This window comes from Schistocerca americana, chromosome 11 (assembly GCF_021461395.2).
Source record: "Schistocerca americana isolate TAMUIC-IGC-003095 chromosome 11, iqSchAmer2.1, whole genome shotgun sequence".
In the NCBI taxonomy this organism is placed as follows: Eukaryota; Metazoa; Arthropoda; class Insecta; order Orthoptera; family Acrididae; genus Schistocerca; species Schistocerca americana.
Window position 1 is genome coordinate 156018663 of NC_060129.1, and position 20328 is coordinate 156038990.

At 45.0% G+C, this 20328-nt stretch overlaps 1 protein-coding gene across 1 annotated transcript in view; it reads left to right on the top strand.

Annotated features, from left to right (window-relative positions):
- The first annotated feature begins 379 nt into the window (after positions 1 to 379).
- LOC124553662 (protein roadkill-like) overlaps positions 380 to 20328 on the top strand; it is a 52693-nt gene continuing 32744 nt past the window's right edge. Inside the window, exon 1 of the mRNA XM_047127542.1 lies at positions 380 to 468. The gene's annotated coding sequence lies outside the window, so the exon portion shown is untranslated. The remainder of the gene's footprint in view (positions 469 to 20328) is intronic.

Genomic DNA, 20328 nt, shown 5'->3' on the forward strand with positions numbered 1-20328 from the left:
TAAGTCACTGGCACTCAGCACGATGACGGAAGATGTTGTGTTCACACCTCTCCTCATCCCGTGACCAAAATGCAGCGTCTTTGTTTCATCTTCGCGTTCACCAAAAGCGGTACTGGGGAATCGGTTTACGAAATCCGGTCTTTGGGGTGCCAGGCGAAGGGGGTGTGTGTTGGCAGCTGTATAGCGCGGTTCGAGATAAGACTGTGGCGTGGGTGGGACGCAGGCGGTCCGGCAGTGCCGACACAGACGTAGACGCCCTGCTGCAGCCGTTCCCTCGCCTGCCGCGCGAGCTGGCAACGCCGCCCCGTGACGTCAGCGCTGGGTGGTGGGGGGGGGGGGGGGGGCAGCCGGCTGTCTGTGCGGTCCAGTTGAGACGCAGCAGCCTGGAGGGAAGCGGCGTGCGACGTTGTCCTGCCTACCCAGACAGAGCTTGTGTATCTTGTGTCTGCACGGGAATACCTCAGAAAGGTGAGGCAGGAATTTATGGGAGCGGCGGATGTTCTGCACGCTTTTGTGTGGTTTTTGTCGCGTAACTCACTTACTGCTCTTGTCTTATACTTTGTCTTACTTTGAAAAATTACGACCGCTACGAACAAAGGGGGTGGCTAACAGTGTGTTAAATTACCGTCTTGAGTGTTCAGTGATTTATTGGTCGTTACGTGTGGCCTTGCTCCAGTCTGTGAAAACTTGAGCGAGAATAACGTGGAACGAATGGAAAATAACGCCACATTCAGTCGGCTAGTGTTTCGATGTGCCAGTGTAGATTTTCACGGAATTCACGTACAACAGGCATTTAAAATGAAAACCTCGCGTTCTTGATTATGTTCGTAGGACGCAAGTCTACGAAAACCATGAAATGCAGAACTTTGTAGTAAGCGTGTTTTAGTGCGACAAGGCGTGTAGCGGCTTGCAGGCGTGGCAGAAATTTTTTAATGTTTCGCGTAATGCGACCAAATTCAGACATCTGAAATGTTGTCAAGATGTACTCATTCAGAGGTATAATCTTAAATTGCAGTCGTCACGCAGTAAGAGGAGTACCGCAGTTGGAAAAATGGCGCGTCGCGAGGTAACGTGACTAAGGGCGCCGAAATACGCGGACGTTATTCAGCCAGTATTTCAGAATAAGGGCAGTTACCGACTTCCAAGAAACTGCACGCGAGACTAAGAGCACTGGAGAGATTTTTCCGCTACCCCCCTACTCCGGCCACGTTGTCGCTGTTCATGGAGTCAACTTAGGCATCTGACGTATCGTTGTAATTTATCAGTACCTACCTATTCGCGACGCAGTTTACAGACAGTATCCCCACACCCCGTAGCGTATCTGCAAAAATTACATCGTCGTACGGCCCACACATCAGTAGACATGACGTGTCAAAAATTTAGACGCTCGATAAACGGGCTTTTCTTTAAAAAGCAGCGCAAATTAAGCAGACCGTGTTTATCCAGTATTTCAGAATGAGCACTTGCTTTCGAACACACATTAAGAACAATTTCAAACCGTTTGTAAACTTTTATCTCGTTTACATGCTTAACGTCAGATGTTACACACGTAAACTCGTCCGCAAAGTAATCAGACGTCGGAAGCTGTTTCGTGCGTGGGCGTTGCGGATCCTGAAATCCGTTCGCGAATCACAACTCGTGGCGTGACGCCGACACGCTTGTGGCGATGAGACGCAGCACTCGCGTTCATTTCAGTATTTTCACAATTTTCTGGAATTAAGGTTATGCTCAACGAGCAATCTGTAGCTTTCCCCAACACCCTCATTACACAGAGGCGACCATTTGCGTAGTAGTTGGCGAATTCTTGAGAATTTATCGTAATGTTTGTGCTTCACGAAATAAACATTTCGTATTTTTTATCGCTCTGTCACGTCTCCTCGTTTGTGATTTGCTGATGAAATTTTTTTTAGCACTCTACAACGCTGCATCGCTTTGTTGGGCTGTTCTCGTGTTACTATTTGTCTGATGAGAGAGCCCAGTGTGTCGACAAAGGAACGCGTCAGCGATCTGTGAGACGCGCCGTGTTCTGTGCGGCCTGCGCTTCAGTCGTGTATTATGTGAGGGAAGGATGAATGTCGGTGATTCTGACGCCGTCATTTACCAGCTTCTTCATTTCACGTTCAAATTACACTATTGAAGTGCAGTGTAGATTTCTATGTGCAGGCACTAATGTCGGCAGAACCTAGATTTAATTTGTGCCATTTCCAGTGCAACAGTTGCGAGAATAGAGATAGATTTGTTGTTAGTTTCCGTCAGAGGGCTGAATCACGTCAAAATTATAACATTTGTGGGGGCATTTTCTAATTATGTTTGACAGAAACCTACAGTAAACATTATTTCGTTTAGCGAGATACTGTTACAGAAGCCTTACCCGTTATTCATGGTAAGTCAGTTTCGTAATCGTTGGTGGCCACTGACGTCGCATTTACAGACACTTCGGCGTGACAAAATACTGAAGACGACCCGTCTTGAAGAGTTCAGAAATGCCATGTGTCAGTTAGACTGCACATCGTCGTAAAACGCAAATTTGAATACCAAAACCATAAAATTGACAATTTTATCTCCGGAAACAGGTACATCAACACGACTGTTCAGTGTGCTCCCCTCATCCACTGCCAGCAAAGAAAGCGTGACGTCACGGAAAAGTGACTGTCGTCACACGTGAGGGACACGATTATTTGATAAAAGTTGCGCGAATTTTATGTATAAAAAGCAACCCGGAATCGGTGCTCTAAATGCCCTTCACTTTCGTGACATGGAACTATGTGTGGTGGTTTTCGTATTTATACTCGCCTATCACAAAATATACAACGCAATTGATGCACGCCGTATTAAAGACCTGTTCAAAGCGTATCGTGTGTAGCGAGATAAGATTTGCTGAATTGTATAAAACTGTGGCGTTCACGGATGAACAGCAGCGGCAGCCAAAACAGTTTCCTAAAAAGGTCTCCATTTAATCGCGATTGTGTGGAATCAGCTCTTTAGGTCACACATAGATATCCAATAATAAGGGAGTAAGGTCACTCGTGACTTGGGAATGTGTACAGTGTTTCCGGGTGCTTTCAATTCATTGGGTGTTCTGTCCACCAGTAAAATGTGATAGCCGCATAAAATTTCACATTGTGGTGTCTCACATGATACTTCGGCCGGCAGTAAACGTGACTCAGCGTGGAGACGGCGGCGAGGTGTCGCCCTGACACGTGGCTGAGGGTAGCCGTGCCCTACAACTGGCTGCTTGTAGTCTCAAGTTGAGCCACTCTGAGGTCCATCGTGGGCTGTGACTGCTGTATGGCAGCGAAACTTGGTATGCTAATGCGCCCTTGCGGAACCGATTTACACTGGAAAGAAATGTTCCCATATGTAATGCATTGGGAACGGAACGTGCACAGGAAGGGACAAAGAAGTGAGAAAGGCAGAATGTCGATATTATTAACCGCAACTTGCAGAACTTGTTCAGTATGAGCATCGGAGACTTCCGCGAGGTGTTGCACAGTGACAGATTCGCACCTGGTATTGGAATTGATTTCCTCCGGCGCCAACTGGTTTCGCGTTAACGCATTAGCATGTCTACAGTGTTTCGCTGCCTTACCATACTCACAGACCACAGTGGACTTCGGTCAGTAGCTGCATTTTACTTACGAGCACCCGGTACTTGAATGTCTCAGACGGAGAAAAAAAAAAGTTCGTGAAAATTTCGCTGTCACCTTGGTGGCCCATGTGGTCATAAACCATTTAGTAGTTAATCAGTGAAAAAAATCTGCAGTTTTCTCAGACTTCCGTCGTGTGTTTCACTTTCCTCAAAGCATCAAGGCTCTGCCAGTACCCGTATTTTTAGTACAGGCGGCTGCCTAAACTGGAGCAGCTCGCAGCTGCTGATAGCGGCCGTCGACATTGACCCGTGGCGTAATGGTGTGCTGCGTGACGTCACACACACTCACGGATACAACAGAACGCGTGGCTGCTATATTATTTTCTGTAAAGAGTGTTGTGGAGAAGTGATCCGTTGCTTGGCCAGAGTTCTGGTACAGGTTGTCAGGTTACAGTATGGTTGTCACTCAGCGGAGCCAAAGAAACGGAATGCTACAGTAACAATTTTTGTGTGGCACGTATTTCACGCATGTTGGATTTCGAAGAGTGTTGTATGTCCGTTTTGGTGATGCACAGTTGGAATCGGCAGGTTCAGTGCTGGGCCCGCTTGTCCCTGGTGTGGAGGCAGGTCCACACCTGTGCAGCCGGCCGGCCAGCACGGCGCCCCGCGGCACCCCCCACTCTCCGGACGAGTACAGACCGCGCTCTCCCGTCCACCGTTTTTTTTGTCTGTTTTCTGTACTGCGTCTCACGGTTACGTTGCTGTGTTTCGCGCCCTTTCAAATTTTCGCAAGCCCATTGGCCGAGTGGTCTAAAAAGATACAAAATGGCTCTGAAGATCATCGTGCATACATACCTGTGGCGCGAGTTCTCGGTAACATCCAGTATGGCCTCTATTTTGTGTAATCAGTGATCGAGTGGTCTTCTGCTAATATTTCAAGTTCATTTGAGTCAGCCACAGTGCAATGAAACCCTATTTTAATCGCTAGATTTTCGAAAATAAACATTAACAGAAACAGGGCTGTAGTACAATTATAAACATTGACTTAAATATAGGAGACAACCGCAATTACGACACACACACACACACACACACAGTTTAATTACACAAACCCGTGACCAGTTTCAGATTTTCAAGCATCCATTGTTAAGTGCTTTTGCAAGCTGATCAGTACTTGCGTTAACCGCCTACGGCCAATCCAGCGATGCGAAATTTCGTCGTTTAGGTAGCAACAAACATCGATGCTCCCTGAAGGAATGAGTAGTCCAAACAACCACAACATATCGAGGTAAGATGTACCCGGAACAGTTGTCTCACAGTATTAAAACGGCCCATTCAGCTTCGCCTGTCACACAGCACAGGATACATTAACCCTCGGCGAATCTCCTTCATGCGCCGAAATTACGTGAGGTTTTTCAGTACGGCACACTCTCACATTGCGGAGATAAACTTTTTCAGTAAAGTGTTAGTTGCTTTGTCGCTGAATGTCAGCGTGGGGGCGAAATGTCCATCCTCAATTGATCCCTGCAATGTGGCGCAAATGTGGAGGCGCCGGCCGTAACTGTCCGCTTTTAATTGTTGTAAGGGATCCAGACGGTACGGTTTGGAGTGTAACCGCCGACGCACTGTCTTCCACACACTTTGCTGCGGTGTTCAGAGTTCGTGGCATTTACGTGCTGTTGACTTGTGTTCACTGCGTACATAAATCTCGTTCAGCCCCCCCCCCCCTCCCCACCCCTTACACGGTTTTTTGCACCTGCCACATTTGGTCAAATACCTCGCATGTTACAACACACGAAAAGTCTTCCCTTGCCTTGTCGGCATTTTGGCAAGGCGCTGAATTCGTAATGGCATGCAATCATATTCGTACATCTAATACTTCGGAAAAATGCGAATTGTGGAATTCTGGAAACGAGTGAATCGTTGATGGTAGCCTTCTGTCTCGCCTTTTACCCGTCGTCTTTAGTTTCTACACCAGTACGGTGCTGAGCAGCCCAACTCATGGTCTCGATCCCCTTGCTCATTTTACACAAGGCCAAGATGTCTTTAAATTCTTAGTCTGGTTGACAACATTGCATTTACGAATTATTTCAATAACGTACGTAATATCTGTACACGTAATGTGCCTCCAGGAACACCCGCGAAATGTTAACCATCAAAGTACTTCTGTGCCCTAACAATGAATCACTGCAGCGCCTAATATTTAATTCACAGAATCTGGTACTTTCTGAACGCGCTTGGTTACACTTCACGTGCTGACTTTAATCCCAGTACATACACTGTGTACCTTAGTGTCGGGAATCGTTCCGTAAGCAATGAAAGATAATGTACGTAAGTGATGAGTATATGCCTACTTCTACTGAACCCATATTACTCCTCTGTGGTACACAAGTTAATTATGTACGTACATGTAACCGATGCAGTTCCGCGTGTAACTGACGTATACGAAGACGCAGGTATCGTTAATACGTCGAGTGTAAGTGTTTGAATTCTAAAATTGGATGTAGAAGTTCGTTATGTGGAGAGCCAAGTACGGAAACCACTGCATCAGTGGCTTTATTCTTCTTTCAAAATAATGCTGAGAAATTTATACACAAGTGCTTTCTAACGCGTAAATACCTAGTGTATGGTGAGCTGTCAGTGTTGCTGTTCATTAACTTGTAATTCACGCCCTACCTACCCTTAGTTCACTTAGTGTCACTGAAGCGTCGTTCCTTTCCGTACGTAAAACTGCGATTACAAGTTACGAAATGCCACAGTAGGTGAAGTAACGCCCTCTATAAAGCACTGCAGCACCTTTGCTTGTCTCTGAGTTGCACAGCTGATACAATGAATTTTCGTTACCACTCACGAATAATTCCGTCTCTCGTTTACTGACGATTAAAATGCTTAATACTTGGGCAGATCTGCTGATAGCAAATATCGTTCTCCTTACTGTTCATCAAAATATGTCCCCGACGTTCCATGCCTTCTTTCTTTTGTCGTGTAAATTTTGCCAACTCCAAGGAAACAAGACGACCGGCAAGTCAGGGATTTTTGTCTCCTTATCTGAGTTTCAAACAGCTGTTTCTCTTTCTTTTTCTCTTACAGAAATTAGTATTGCGTATTTCTTTATACTTACCGCGTGTACAAACTATTTCCTCTTTTTTACTTATTTACTTAAAAATATGCGAATAATCGTTACCACCTAGATGGACGTAAAACATGAAAAATATATCTATGGACGGTTAGTCTCTAAATTGGCTAAAAGAGAATTACTACCATCTTTGTAGCCTCTTTCATGTAGGTGCTTTAAAAATATATTCATTACATGATGAACGGTGCAGTTTTTTATAAACTCACGCAAAGATTTATTAACGTGACTTTTCTCGACCGAAATATTTCAGACAGGACTAAAGAAAACGATGGCGTCCACTCTTGGCAGTTTTTGTGTGGTGATCCACAGTGCGGACCTTACTGTAGTTAGTTTCTTACTGTGCTTAGTTTGAAGCGTCAGAAATTAAACTTGGTATTTGAACCTAAAGTAATTGCAGCTTGCGGGGATGACGTCATATAGCGATATTTTGCGCGGTTAGATTGTAAGAATTCGTATATTTAACTAAGGGATTCCGAGGGATTTTTTTCCTTGCTCTTTCTTCAGTACAAAGCCACTAAATGTGGCACCAGTGCTCCGGTAGTATAAAACCGAATACGGCGACCGGTCAGTCTCCTCTGCATCAACGAATCAGAGCGCAGACAACAGCCACTTACTGGGAACTGTTGAAAGTGACCAGCGCAAATATATAAGGGTTACTGCAAAAAACAGCCGCCATAAAATAAGTTCCGGCCAGCGTACTCGGCGCAGCACAAGGGAACAGACAGGAAAAATTTAGGTTCCTCTTTTGCCCACGAATGGCGCGTGGGTAGGGTGATCCTCGGTAAGGCGTCTTTATTGGCAGCAGTTTCTCGATTTTTCTCGTCGTCGTCGTCGTCATTTCGCTGCAAGCCTGGAAGCTTCGAGGAGACGCGCTGGCGCTGCGGAACAGCGGTTTGTGGGCGGGAAGCGGGCGTCCGCGCAGTGCAGACAACTGCGGGTCGCCAGTCCAGGGTCAGCGGGTGACGTCACGCGGCGAGGCTGGTGGAAACCGGCTGCAGTGAGAAACACGGTGGCAGGAAGGGCGGGGGGGGGGGGGGCAGCAGCGAGACTGACGTCACGGCGCAGCGAAGAACGGCTTCGGTGAACAAAGTACCTTCCTCCATATTCCGCAAAGTCGTGTGAGGTTTGAATCTCTAGGTGGTTACTTAGTTTTACTGCATGCCCCATCAAGACATTAATTTTGTGGTGCTTATGTTTAGATTTCATTCATACATGAGAAGTGTGTTGGAAAAGAGCACTATAACGTATTACGGTTATGCACATGAGGGTATACAGGTACATTCATGGCGGTGCATTTTGTGTGGTTCATATCGTTTGAAAGATGTTTCACGCTGATACGGAAAACACTGGGGCGTAAAATGTGTACGCCACAGGAATTTTTCAGGCAGAAGAACGTTTCCTTCAGCTTGTATAAATCATACAGAAGTGTACATGTTGGCATAATTTGACAACAGTAATTGTATAAATTTTTCGTTCCTGTTTAGATATAGTAAAAGTTGTCTGTGGACTGGCGCGTACACACACACACACACACACACACACACACACACACGAGTGGTCCTACAAGAGTTTAGTTTGTACCGACTGAGCTGCGGAGCCATGGAAACAGAATGAGGTGGCGGTGTTGGCCGGGAGATTTGCTCCCGGGGTTGCTCGGCCGGTAGGAGAAAGCCGTCCCGTTTCACTCGACTTGGCCCATCTGCTCGGCGGTGAGATGAGCTGAAGTTACGGGGGCGGCGCAAACACCCAGACCCCGAGAGAAGGAAATTAGCGGCTCTGTCGGGAATCGAACCTGGGACGCTAACCACGGACTGCGGACACTGCTGCACCGACCGTGAACACGACTGGGTCTGGGATACGCTGTGTGGGGCTCACCACCTCTCTTTCCTGCTAGAAGTAGTCAGTGTTTCGAAATTCTTCCGTTCATTACCGCCTTAACAACGTCGCGTTTTGTCTCTGTGTGGGGGGGGGGGGGGGGCGCCCAGGGGGGGGATGTGAAGATGTTCTACAAAACAAAAATCTACTCGCATTTTGACCTAGAACATGCGAATTTCTTCTCAGATGGGTCTCTGATAAGAGCCGTGCTGTCCGTTCACCGGAAAGAACGATTGTGTTTTGCGGCATCGAATATCCGCTGACAAACTTTAGGGTCACGTTATTCTGTTTACACTTGTTAATAAATGAAATGGCCATGCTAGTACTCGCAATTATGTAGGAAAATTATATTGCAAATCGCCTACTTTCAAAAAGAAATTCATAGCTCAGATCCTCAATAACAGAATTGTGGTTGTGGAATTGCATACAAAGAAAGATTAATTAAACGAGAAAGCTTATTCGTTGTATCGTGAAATATTGATGCACTATTCGAAGTCTTCCAATTATCAAATGGATGATTTTTGGGCACAGGCCACTGATGTCATTGCCAAACAGAAAGAAGAAACACGCTGCAAGTCATGCGAAAAAGCGTCAAATTTGTGTAAGGGTGTTATCAGAGGTAACCAACAAGGATGTTCGAATAATAAAGTTTTAAACCCACGTTCTGTGAACGTGTTATTAGTAAAACTTATATTTCCAACAGCTAAGACCCAGTTACTGTCCAAAGGGCTGAAATTCAATATCGCACCTGCGATTAAAGAACCACACGTGGTAGACAATTTCATAGCAGGCCTTAAATTAGGTTTGGAGTGTACCAAAACGCCAAAGAATGTTCAAACGCGGTTAGGCTAAGAATTCTGTGAAATCTTAGGAAATGAATTGTCTGTCGCTCAATCAAAGCATTACGTTATAGAACCGTGAAAAGTTTTAATCGTAAACTGGAGAATAATGGCGCCCTAGTTACGAAAGCTGATAACGGGAACTCGTTAATTACAGCTTCCGTATTTCGGTTACTTCGGCCGGCTTTAAACATCTAAAATGTTGTAATGTACTGATTAAGAGGTATAATCTGACACGCAGTAAGGAAAGTATCACATAATCGTCTTGTGGTGCAGCCCTTCTTGTTGTCTCCGTGCTTGCTAAGAAAATGGGATGAGAAGCTCGGCCTTATGCAAGACACCTTTTTTCTTTATTTCACACATACATGTTTCAGCACTTTTGTGCTTTAGTCAGTGGGTTCTATGTCTGTTTTTAACTGTAAATTTGTAGTGGTTCTAGGCGCGCAGTCCGGAACCGCGGGACTGCTACGGTCGCAGGTTCGAATCCTGCCTCGGGCATGGATGTGTGTGATGTTCTTAGGTTAGTTAGGTTTAAGTAGTTCTAAGTTCTAGGGGACTGATGACCACAGAAGTTAAGTCCCATAGTGCTCAGAGCCATTTGAACCATTTTGAACTGTAAATTTGTTCTTAACATATTAACATTTGTGTCGTTTACAACATTATGTAAAAGTTGCATTTATAACTTAATTGGCGAAAAGTGGGTGTAATCATGAGTAACATGCGTTACATGATATTATTGTCCACTTATTTTGGTAGCTGTTTTGCTACACAATATACAACTTGTCATCTGCAAACAGCAAAACGTAATTCATTTTAAATGCGAACATTTTTAGGTTAGGCATTACCGTGACTGTTACTGACATTAAATGAAACAACAAGTTCACTGTTACCAGTCACCGTTTTATTTATTTCCACGACGCGTTTCGAAGGTTTAAACCTCCGTCATCGGGTGGATTTATATTAGTAAGTATTACATTTGTGTGTTGTCTTACGATTTTTTGTTTGTTATGCATTTACGAACGGAAATAAGATTGTGTCGCGTTTTCTTTCCGTAACTTACAGTTTTGAAGTTGTGGTACGTTTCCCTGTATTGTTGGAGAAGTAAATAGGCTTACTTCTGTGCCTTTGTTCGCGTGGCAATGCAGTTTGTCAAAACAGGGGCGGAGTTTTCGCTGCCATTACGTGTTGTTGTGGCTCTGTGGCGTTCATTTGTTTCGTAGCGTGTTCTGCTGGGTGAGGCGCGCGAGCTTCAATTACATTTGGCGTTAGTGGTGTGTGTGTTTGTGTGTGTGTGTGTGTGTGTGTGTGTGTGTGTGTGAGAGAGAGAGAGATGAGTACTGGGGCAGAGAGAGATAGATAGAGAGAGAGAGAGAGAGAGAGAGAGAGATAGAGAGAGAGAGAGGATTTTGTGTGTGTGTGTGTGTGTGTGTGTGTGTGTGTGTGTGTGTGTGTGTGTGTTACTTGTATAGTTCTTCTATTGTAGCGAAGAGGGTTTTGTTGCACAGTGATGTGTATTCATTGAGTACTTTGCTTCCTTGGGCTCTTGATTTTTGGATGTGGTAGTTTTCCTCTGTAGCTAATTTTTGGTGTAGGCTGCTGCTAGTTTTTAGGATGTGAAGGTCAGTTGTTGGGTGGTGGTTGTGTGCTACCAGGTGGTCTGCAAATGTTGAGTGTGTGCTATTGCTTTTCAGTGCTCTGAGGTGTTCATTACATCTGGTTCTGAAGGTCCTGCATGTTTGGCCCACATATACAGATTGACAGCAGTTGCAAGTAAGTTGGTAGATGTCGGACTGGCTGTATTTGTCAGTGTTGGTGGTATTTCTTCAGAGTCTGCTCTGTATTGTGTTGTTGGTTCTGTATGCTATGTTGAGTCCTTGTTTCTTTAGTATATTACCCACCCTGTGTGTGATCTTGTTGTTGCAAGTCATTATGTGCCATTTGTTGCTTACTGCCTGCTGATTTGTTGTGTGATGTGTGTGTTTGATGGTTATGTGCTGTTTGCTTCTGTATTTTCTGGTTTATTTAGTCTCTCTTTGCGTCATATCCATTCTCCTTTGCAATTTGCTTTATCGTGTTCAGTTCTTGTGTGTAGTCATGCTTGTTTGTGGGTATTTTGTTCAGCCTGTGAAGTAAATATCTGAAGCTGGCTTGTTCGTGAGATATGGGGTGATTGGATTGGTTATGAATAATGGTGCTGGTGGGTGTGGGTTTTCTTTAGATTGTGAATTCATGTTTGTTGTTTCTCTTGTGTATAGTGAGATCTAAGAAATGAAGTTTTTCATCTGTTTGTGTTTCTATGGTGAATTGTATTTGTGGGTGGATGGAGTTTATCATGAAGTTCTTTTATGCGAGACAGTGGTTCATCTATTAAGCAAATTATGTCATCTATGTATCTGTACCAATATACACTCCTGGAAATGGAAAAAAGAACACATTGACACCGGTGTGTCAGACCCACCATACTTGATCCGGACACTGCGAGAGGGCTGTACAAGCAATGATCACACGCACGGCACAGCGGACACACCAGGAACCGCGGTGTTGACCGTCGAATGGCGCTAGCTGCGCAGCATTTGTGCACCGCCGCCGTCAGTGTCAGCCAGTTTGCCGTGGCATACGGAGCTCCATCGCAGTCTTTAACACTGGTAGCATGCCGCGACAGCGTGGACGTGAACCGTATGTGCAGTTGACGGACTTTGAGCGAGGGCGTATAGTGGGCATGCGGGAGGCCGGGTGGACGTACCGCCGAATTGCTCAACACGTGGGGCGTGAGGTCTCCACAGTACATCGATGTTGTCGCCAGTGGTCGGCGGAACGTGCACGTGCCCGTCGACCTGGGACCGGACCGCAGCGACGCACGGATGCACGCCAAGACCGTAGGATCCTACGCAGTGCCGTAGGGGACCGCACCGCCACTTCCCAGCAAATTAGGGACACTGTTGCCCCTGGGGTATCGGCGAGGACCATTCGCAACCGTCTCCATGAAGCTGGGCTACGGTCCCGCACACCGTTAGGCCGTCTTCCGCTCACGCCCCAACATCGTGCAGCCCGCCTCCAGTGGTGTCGCGACAGGCGTGAATGGAGGGACGAATGGAGACGTGTCGTCTTCAGCGATGAGAGTCGCTTCTGGCTTGGTGCCAATGATGGTCGTATGCGTGTTTGGCGCCGTGCAGGTGAGCGCCACAATCAGGACTGCATACGACCGAGGCACACAGGGCCAACACCCGGCATCATGGTGTGGGGAGCGATCTCCTACACTGGCCGTACACCACTGGTGATCGTCGAGGGGACACTGAATAGTGCACGGTACATCCAAACCGTCATCGAACCCATCGTTCTACCATTCCTAGACCGGCAAGGGAACTTGCTGTTCCAACAGGACAATGCACGTCCGCATGTATCCCGTGCCACCCAACGTGCTCTAGAAGGTGTAAGTCAACTACCCTGGCCAGCGAGATCTCCGGATCTGTCCCCCATTGAGCATGTTTGGGACTGGATTAAGCGTCGTCTCACGCGGTCTGCACGTCCAGCACGAACGCTGGTCCAACTGAGGAGCCAGGTGGAAATGGCATGGCAAGCCGTTCCACAGGACTACATCCAGCATCTCTACGATCGTCTCCATGGGAGAATAGTAGCCTGCATTGCTGCGAAAGGTGGATATACACTGTACTAGTGCCGACATTGTGCATGCTCTGTTGCCTGTGTCTATGTGCCTGTGGGTCTGTCAGTGTGATCATGTGATGTATCTGACCCCAGGCATGTGTCAATAAAGTTTCCCCTTCCTGGGACAATGAATTCACGGTGTTCTTATTTCAATTTCCAGGAGTGTATTATTTTGTACTGTTTTGGTATTACTATTTTGTCAAAGATTTGTTTTTCCATCTGACTGAGGAAAATGTCAGGTAGGAGGCCACTGATTGGGGATCCCATGGGTAGTCCATCTTGTTGAGAGTAAAATCTGTCGTTGAATGTGAAGTAGTTTCGTTCTGTGATGAGCCTGAGTAGGGATAATATTTCTTGTATGTTTGTTGTGGGTATGTTTCCTTGCAGTTGGAGGTTTCTTTCTATTATGTTGATGGTTTCTTCTGTTGGGGGGTGTGTGTGTACATTGAAATTATATCAAATGAAACCAATGTTGCTGTGTTTGGTATGTTTTCATTTCTTACTTTGTCTAAGACTTCTGTTGTCAGTGTATTTGTATATTGTCTGTAGCAGAGTGTGTTTGGTGAAGTGGTATTTTGTGGTTTTGGTGAAGTTTATTCAAACATATGGGTATTCTGGGTTTGTGAACTTAAGGCAATGATTTTAGGGTGGGGGCCTTGGGATTTTACTGTATCATTTTTTAATCTGTGTTTCTGTGAAAATTGTTTCTGTTTCTCAGGGTTTTCTGTAACTCACTTTGGTATCGGTTTGTTGGGTCACTGGTTAATTCTGTGATGTTGTTGCTTTGGATGAGTTCTAATATTTTGTGAATGTATTCCTGTTTGTTTATGACTATTATTGAATTACCTTTGTCAGATTTTGTGATGATGGCATTTTCTTGTGTTAATTTATTCTGTAGCATTCTGTAGGTTTTTTCTTCAGGAGTCCTAGTGTTTTCTTTTATGGTGGTTTCGTTCTCTTTGATTATGTTTCTTATTTCTTCAGCAATTAGTTCTCTTGTTAGGTTTGCATTGAATACAGGTGTGTTTAGCCTTTCTTGTTGCTTTATGATGTTTTCAGTTGCTGTTATGATATTTTCTACTGTCCTGTGTTATGTTTGGGACTCTTTTCAAGTAGGCTGCTTTCTTGTTCAGATAATGTTATGTCCATTAGATTAATCACTGTTTTGTGAAAGGTGTGTTTGTTGTATTGGTGGTGGTATTGGTGGGTGTTTGTGTGATGTAACATTCTTGTGAGTTTCTTTTGTTGGATTGTCTGTTTCCTGCCTATTATGGTATCTGTGTATGCTCTAACCCTGTACATTAGTTCATTATGTGATTAGCTAGTTCTATATGCAATCTGTATAATTCAATATTCAGAGTCAGTTTTTGGAATACAGAGACCGTATTTCTTGCTTTATTCACATGATTTCTGCTTTACGTTTTGTCTGCTGTGCTGCTGGTGACATGTTGTTTACAGTTATTGTTATATAGTTAGGTACAATTTTATAAGCCAAACATAGTTTATTGAACTTAATGTTGAGTATGGTTTTATGAAATCTGATGGTTGTTCTGATATATGTTGAAGAGCTGCGATGGAAATACCTGGCTTGGTGTAGAAATAATCATCTTGTGGTGCAGTTCTTCTTGTGGTCTCCATGATTGCTAAGAAAATGGGATGTATCACAGCTGGAAACTTGGCGTGTCTCGATATGACGTAACTCACAGTTCTGAAATACATGGTCGTCATTCACCCAGTACTTCAGAATGATGGCAGTTAGCGACCCGGAACCAACTTCAGACAACATTTCAAACACTTGAGATAATTTCCTCTAATGTCACCCCGCCCCACACACATACACATACACACACGCACATAAACATGCGCGCGCACTGGGAGATCGGCATGTCGAACATTTAGTCGCGTGAGAGACTTCCTTTTGTTTAAAAAGGAGTGTCAACTAGCCACACTGTAATCCAACTGTGTTTCAGAATGAGAGCACTTGTCCACATCGAACACACGTTAAGAATAATTTCAAACCGTTCCCAAACTCCTCTCATACATCCGTAACGTAGGATATCTCACGCGTTAACTCATTTATAAAGCAACCAGTCGTCGGGCGCTATTTTGTGTGTCGGCATTGCGTGTCCTGTAATCCACTCGCGAATCAGAACCCGTGACGTCATCCCGACATGGTTGTGGCGATGAAACGCAGCACTTGCGTTCATTTCAGTTTGTTGTTGTTGTGGTCTTCAGTCCTGTGACTGGTTTGATGCAGCTCTTCATGCTACCCTATCCTGTGCAAGCTTCATCTCCCACTACCTACTGCAGCCTACATACTTCTGAATCTGCTCAGTGTATTCACCTCTTGGTCTCCCTCTACGATTTTTACTCTCCATGCTGCCCACCAATACTAAATTTGTGATACCTCGATGCCTCAGAACATGTCCTACCAACCGATCCCTTCTTCTGGTCAAGTTGTACCACAAACTCCTCTTCTCCCCAAATCTATTAAATACCTCCTCATTAGTTATGTGATCTACCCATCTAATCTTCAGCATTCTTCTGTAGCACCACATTTCGAAAGCTTCTATTCTTGACTAAACTATGTATCGTCCACGTTTGACTTCCATACATGGCTACACTCCATACAAATACTTTCAGAAACGACTTCCTGGCATTTAAATCTATACTCGATGTTAACAAATTTCTTTTCTTCAGAAACGCTTTCCTCTCTACTTCGACATTCATCAGTTATTTTTCTCCCCAAATCGCAAAACTCCTTTACTACTTTGTCTCATTTCCTAATCTAATTCCCTCGGCATCACCCGACTTATTCGGCTACATTCCATTATCCTCGTTTTGCTTTTGTTGATGTTCATCTTATATCCTCCTTTCAAGACACTGTCCATTCCATTCAACTGCTCTTCCAAGGCCTTTGCTGTCTCTGACAGATTTACTATGTCATCGGCGAACCTCAAAGATTTTGTTTATTATCCATGGATTTTAATACCTACTCCGAATTTTCCTTTTGTTTCCTTTACTGCTTGCTCAATATACAGATTGAATAACATCGAGGAGAGGCTACAACCCTGTCTCACTCCGTTCCCAACCACTGATTCCCTTTCATACCCCTCGACTATAAGAGCCATCTGATTTCTGTATAAATTGTAAATAGCCTTTCGCTCCCTGTATTTTACCCCTGCCACATTTAGAATTTGAGAGAGAGTATACCAGCCAACATTGTCAAAGACTTTCTCTAAGTCTACAAATGCTAGAAACGTAGGTTTGCCTTTTCTTAATCTAGCTTCTAAAATAAGTCATAAGGTCAGTATTGCCTCACGTGTTCCAACATTTCTACGGAATCCAAACTGATCTTCCCCGAGGTCGGCCTCTACCAGTTTTTCCATTCGTCTGTAAAGAATTCGCGTTAGTATTTTGCAGCTGTGACTTAAACCTGATAGTTCGGTAATTTTCACATCTGTTAACACCTGCTTTCTTTGGAATTGGAATTATTATATTCTTCTTGCTCACCAGATGGTAGAGTTTTGTCAAGACTGGCTCTCCCAAGGCCGTCAATAGTTCAAATGGAATGTTGTCTACTCCCGGGGCCTTGTTTCAACTTAGGTCTTTCAGTGCTCTGTCAAACTCTTCACGCAGTATTGTATCTCGCATTTCGTCTTCATCTACATTCTCTTCTATTTCCAGAATATTGTCCTTAAGTACGTATAGACCCTCTATATACTCCTTCCACCTTCCTGCTTTCACCTCTTTGCTTAGAACTGGGTTTTCATCTGAGCTCTTGATGTTCATACAAGTGGTTTTCTTCTCTCCAAAGGTCTCTTTAACTGTCCTGTAGGCAGTATCTATCTTACCCCTGGTGAGATAAGCCTCTAAATCGTTACATTTGTCCTCTAGCCATCCCTGCTTAGCCATTTTGCACTTCCTGTCGATCTCATTTTTGAGACATTTTTATTCCTTTTTGCCTGCTTCATTTACTGCATTTTATATTTTCTCCTTTCATCAATTAAATTCAATATTTCTTCTGTTACCCAAGGATTTCCACTAACCCTCGTCTTTTTACCTGCTTGGTCCTCTGATACCTTCACTACTTCATCCCTGAGAGCTACCCATTCTTCTTCTACTGTATATCTTTCCCCCATTCCTGTCAATTGTTCCCTCACGCTCTCCCTGAAACTCTGTACAACGTCTGGTTTAGTCAGTTTATCCAGGTCGCATCTCCTTAAATTCCCACCTTTTTGCGGTTTCTTCAGTTTTTAATCTACAGTTCATAACCAATAGCTTACGGTCAGAGTCCACATCTGCTCCTGGAAATGTCTTACAATTTAAAACATGGTTCCTAAATCTCTCTTACCATTATATAATCTATCTGATACCTTCTAGTATCTCCAGGATTCTTCTATGTATACAACCTTCTTCATTTCGGTATTTTCACAATTTTATGGAACTAAGGCTGTGGTGAGCGAGAGACCTGCTGCGCTCCCCTGCACCTCGGTTAGACTGAGGCGAAGGCTGGATTAGCAGCGGGCGAATTCTCGAAGTGTTGTGATGTTTTGCTTCGTGAAATCAAATATTGCATATTTCTCTTTTCATCTGTGACGTCACGTCTCCTGCTTTGAGATTAGCTGATGAAAGGGAAGCTATCAGACACAACACTTTTTTTTGTACTATGCAACGCTGCAGTGCTTTGTTTGGCTGTTCTTGTGTTAAAATTTGCGTGAGAAGTCCATGGCGTGCTGACAAAGCAAAGCACAAGGGATCTCTCCGAAACGCCTCGAGTTCTGTGTGGCTTTTTGTGCAAAACATTTGCCGCAGTCGTGCTTGGGCGTTAATAGCATCCTTTGTTACGAAAGAATGGACGACTGACGCTGTCACTTAAAAACTTATTTACTTGAGGTTCAAATGACACGATTAAAGAGTAGTGTAAATTTTCACGTCCAGCCTACAACGACGGTAGAATTTTGTCATTTCCAGTGCAATAACGGCAAGATTAGGCGTAGACTACTCTGTTATTAGTTTTCCTGAAGGGACTGCTCCCCACATCCAATCGTGGCAATATTCAGAACTTGGTACCTCTACTTCAGCAAAAGCACCTTCCTCCGGGTTTTGTGCGTAAAACGTGCTTGGTGCTGCGTAGAGCTGGCCGCATCTTCGTCGTAAGTAGTTACAGAGTACACAGCAGGCAGGCACCGCATTCTGCATATTTTCTTACCAATTTTTAAAGGACTGGAATGTGGAAGACAGAGTCGGAAACACGTTCTCCACAGTTCTTCGACAACGGGATTGGGGATAATAGCAAACCACCTTCTCAGAATTTAGTACCTTGAGACTATAGGGATCAATAAAATCGTGCCTTACGCAGAAGGCATCTCTCCTGCAAAAACATACGGCAGTTTGTGACCTATGACACAACATTCATACGGTATTCTTAACTTACTTTTCTTCGGTTTGTTGCAAAATACTGTGTTTCGCACAACGCCACCATCAGGTATCCCGTCATTGGTTCCAAAGCCTCCATAGTGAACTCGTAATTTGCGTTCACTGTTGCAAGGAGCACCATGTTGCAGTAGCCATGTAGTTACCACTCTCCAGGAGGAGGGACGATTAATGCGCACGTGTTCGCCGTCGATATGATCAAGACATTTCGGAACTCTTTTGCATTGTAAATCCATCCATCCTGAGACGTTGGGAACTGTAACATAGGAAGGAAAAACACAGCTACATGTAACGTCAACCTTTTTTTTTTTAATTTACACATACCTCCATGTGTTCATTTATCAAAGCATAGAAAATTGCGGCACAAGTAACTGGCATAATTTTCGAGAGACCCAGTTGTGAAATAGCAACACAGTGGTGCAGATGACGGTATGTAGGGCCAGTAGCTAAGTACCTTAATGTTGGTGCTGATTTCTCATGCGGTGCCGCAGCTCTCCCCATCTGTGTCTCCCGTCTTTGTAGTAAAGGGCTCACGAAGGGGGAGCAAGTGCTGGTAAGTTTCTCCATCCATTCTTAGGTAATTGTCGAAATCACCACACTCTAAAACTGGCAACATTACTAGGTGAGAGACTCTCCTCTCTTCTTTGCAGCCATTTCTTCGTCGAAAATTTTGGTGTCCTTCTCCTCTTCTTGCTCAAGCAGCCATATAGTTTCAGAACCGGAAGTGCGCACAGCGACAGCCAAACGACGTCGTCGTCCACCCTGTCCCGCTCCACACAGCAGACTGACAGTCGGTTCTGCCACCGAAAATCCGCGCGTTTTCTGCCGGGAGAAAGTGTCCTGTGGAACAGCGCTTCGTACCAACAATTTACCCGCGGCGGGAAATGCGCGCGCTCCCGCCTACGCCCTGACAGCTTCCCCTGCCGGCAAACCGCGCATTTTCCCCCGCGGTAAAACGCCGTGTCGCATAGCGCCGACGCGTCGTGGAAACTGCCCGGGACGCTGAGCGCAGAGACGTGCTGTGGGAGGGAGGGAGTGGGAGCCGCTCCACGCCCTCAGGAGTGGAGGGACGGCAGTCGGGCTGGCAGAGGCCGAACCACGCAGTGGGGTCGCGAGTGCCAGTTTCTTCAGCTCTTCCAGGCGAATTGCGCTGGTCAACTCACGGATAGTAATATTCCCGTGTCACGACAGGGTGGCGAGCGACAATGTTACCGGATCGCTGTTGAGTGGCTGTTTCTGAGACACTCGCCACTGGCCAATCTCTATTCTCAGAGTGCGTGTGTCCGTGACGTCCACAAATGCGCTAATACTTTGTCAGTTGATTTTGATTCATATATTCTGCTAGGAAAACATTATCTCATTCTCTTCTTCAGTAGCGTTCGTATATAAGCAACTTACTTTCTGGAGTGCAGGTTTAAGAGTGCCGTTGGCGGCTGCTCCACAGGTGGTACAGGGCGGCGCGAGGCGCACACAGACTGTTTCTGCAGCGTCGTGGCGTGTCCCCAGTCCAGACCAAATGCTGCCGAAGCTGCCGACACAGGCAGCTTGTAACACTGCAACCGGTTGTACGTAGCGTGTGCAATCAGATACCAAATTTGGTATATTACGTACTATTCCCCAAAAGAGCAAATAGTCCTGTCCCGGAAAAGCCACGTATAACACTTCTGTCAAATACAGCTACTGTTATACCATAACCTCAAAACTGGAGGCAGTTCGTATAATGAAATTATTTGTATTCAAGCAATTATAGTATAAAGCAACGGAGCAATGTTACCCTCTGAGAGGAATTT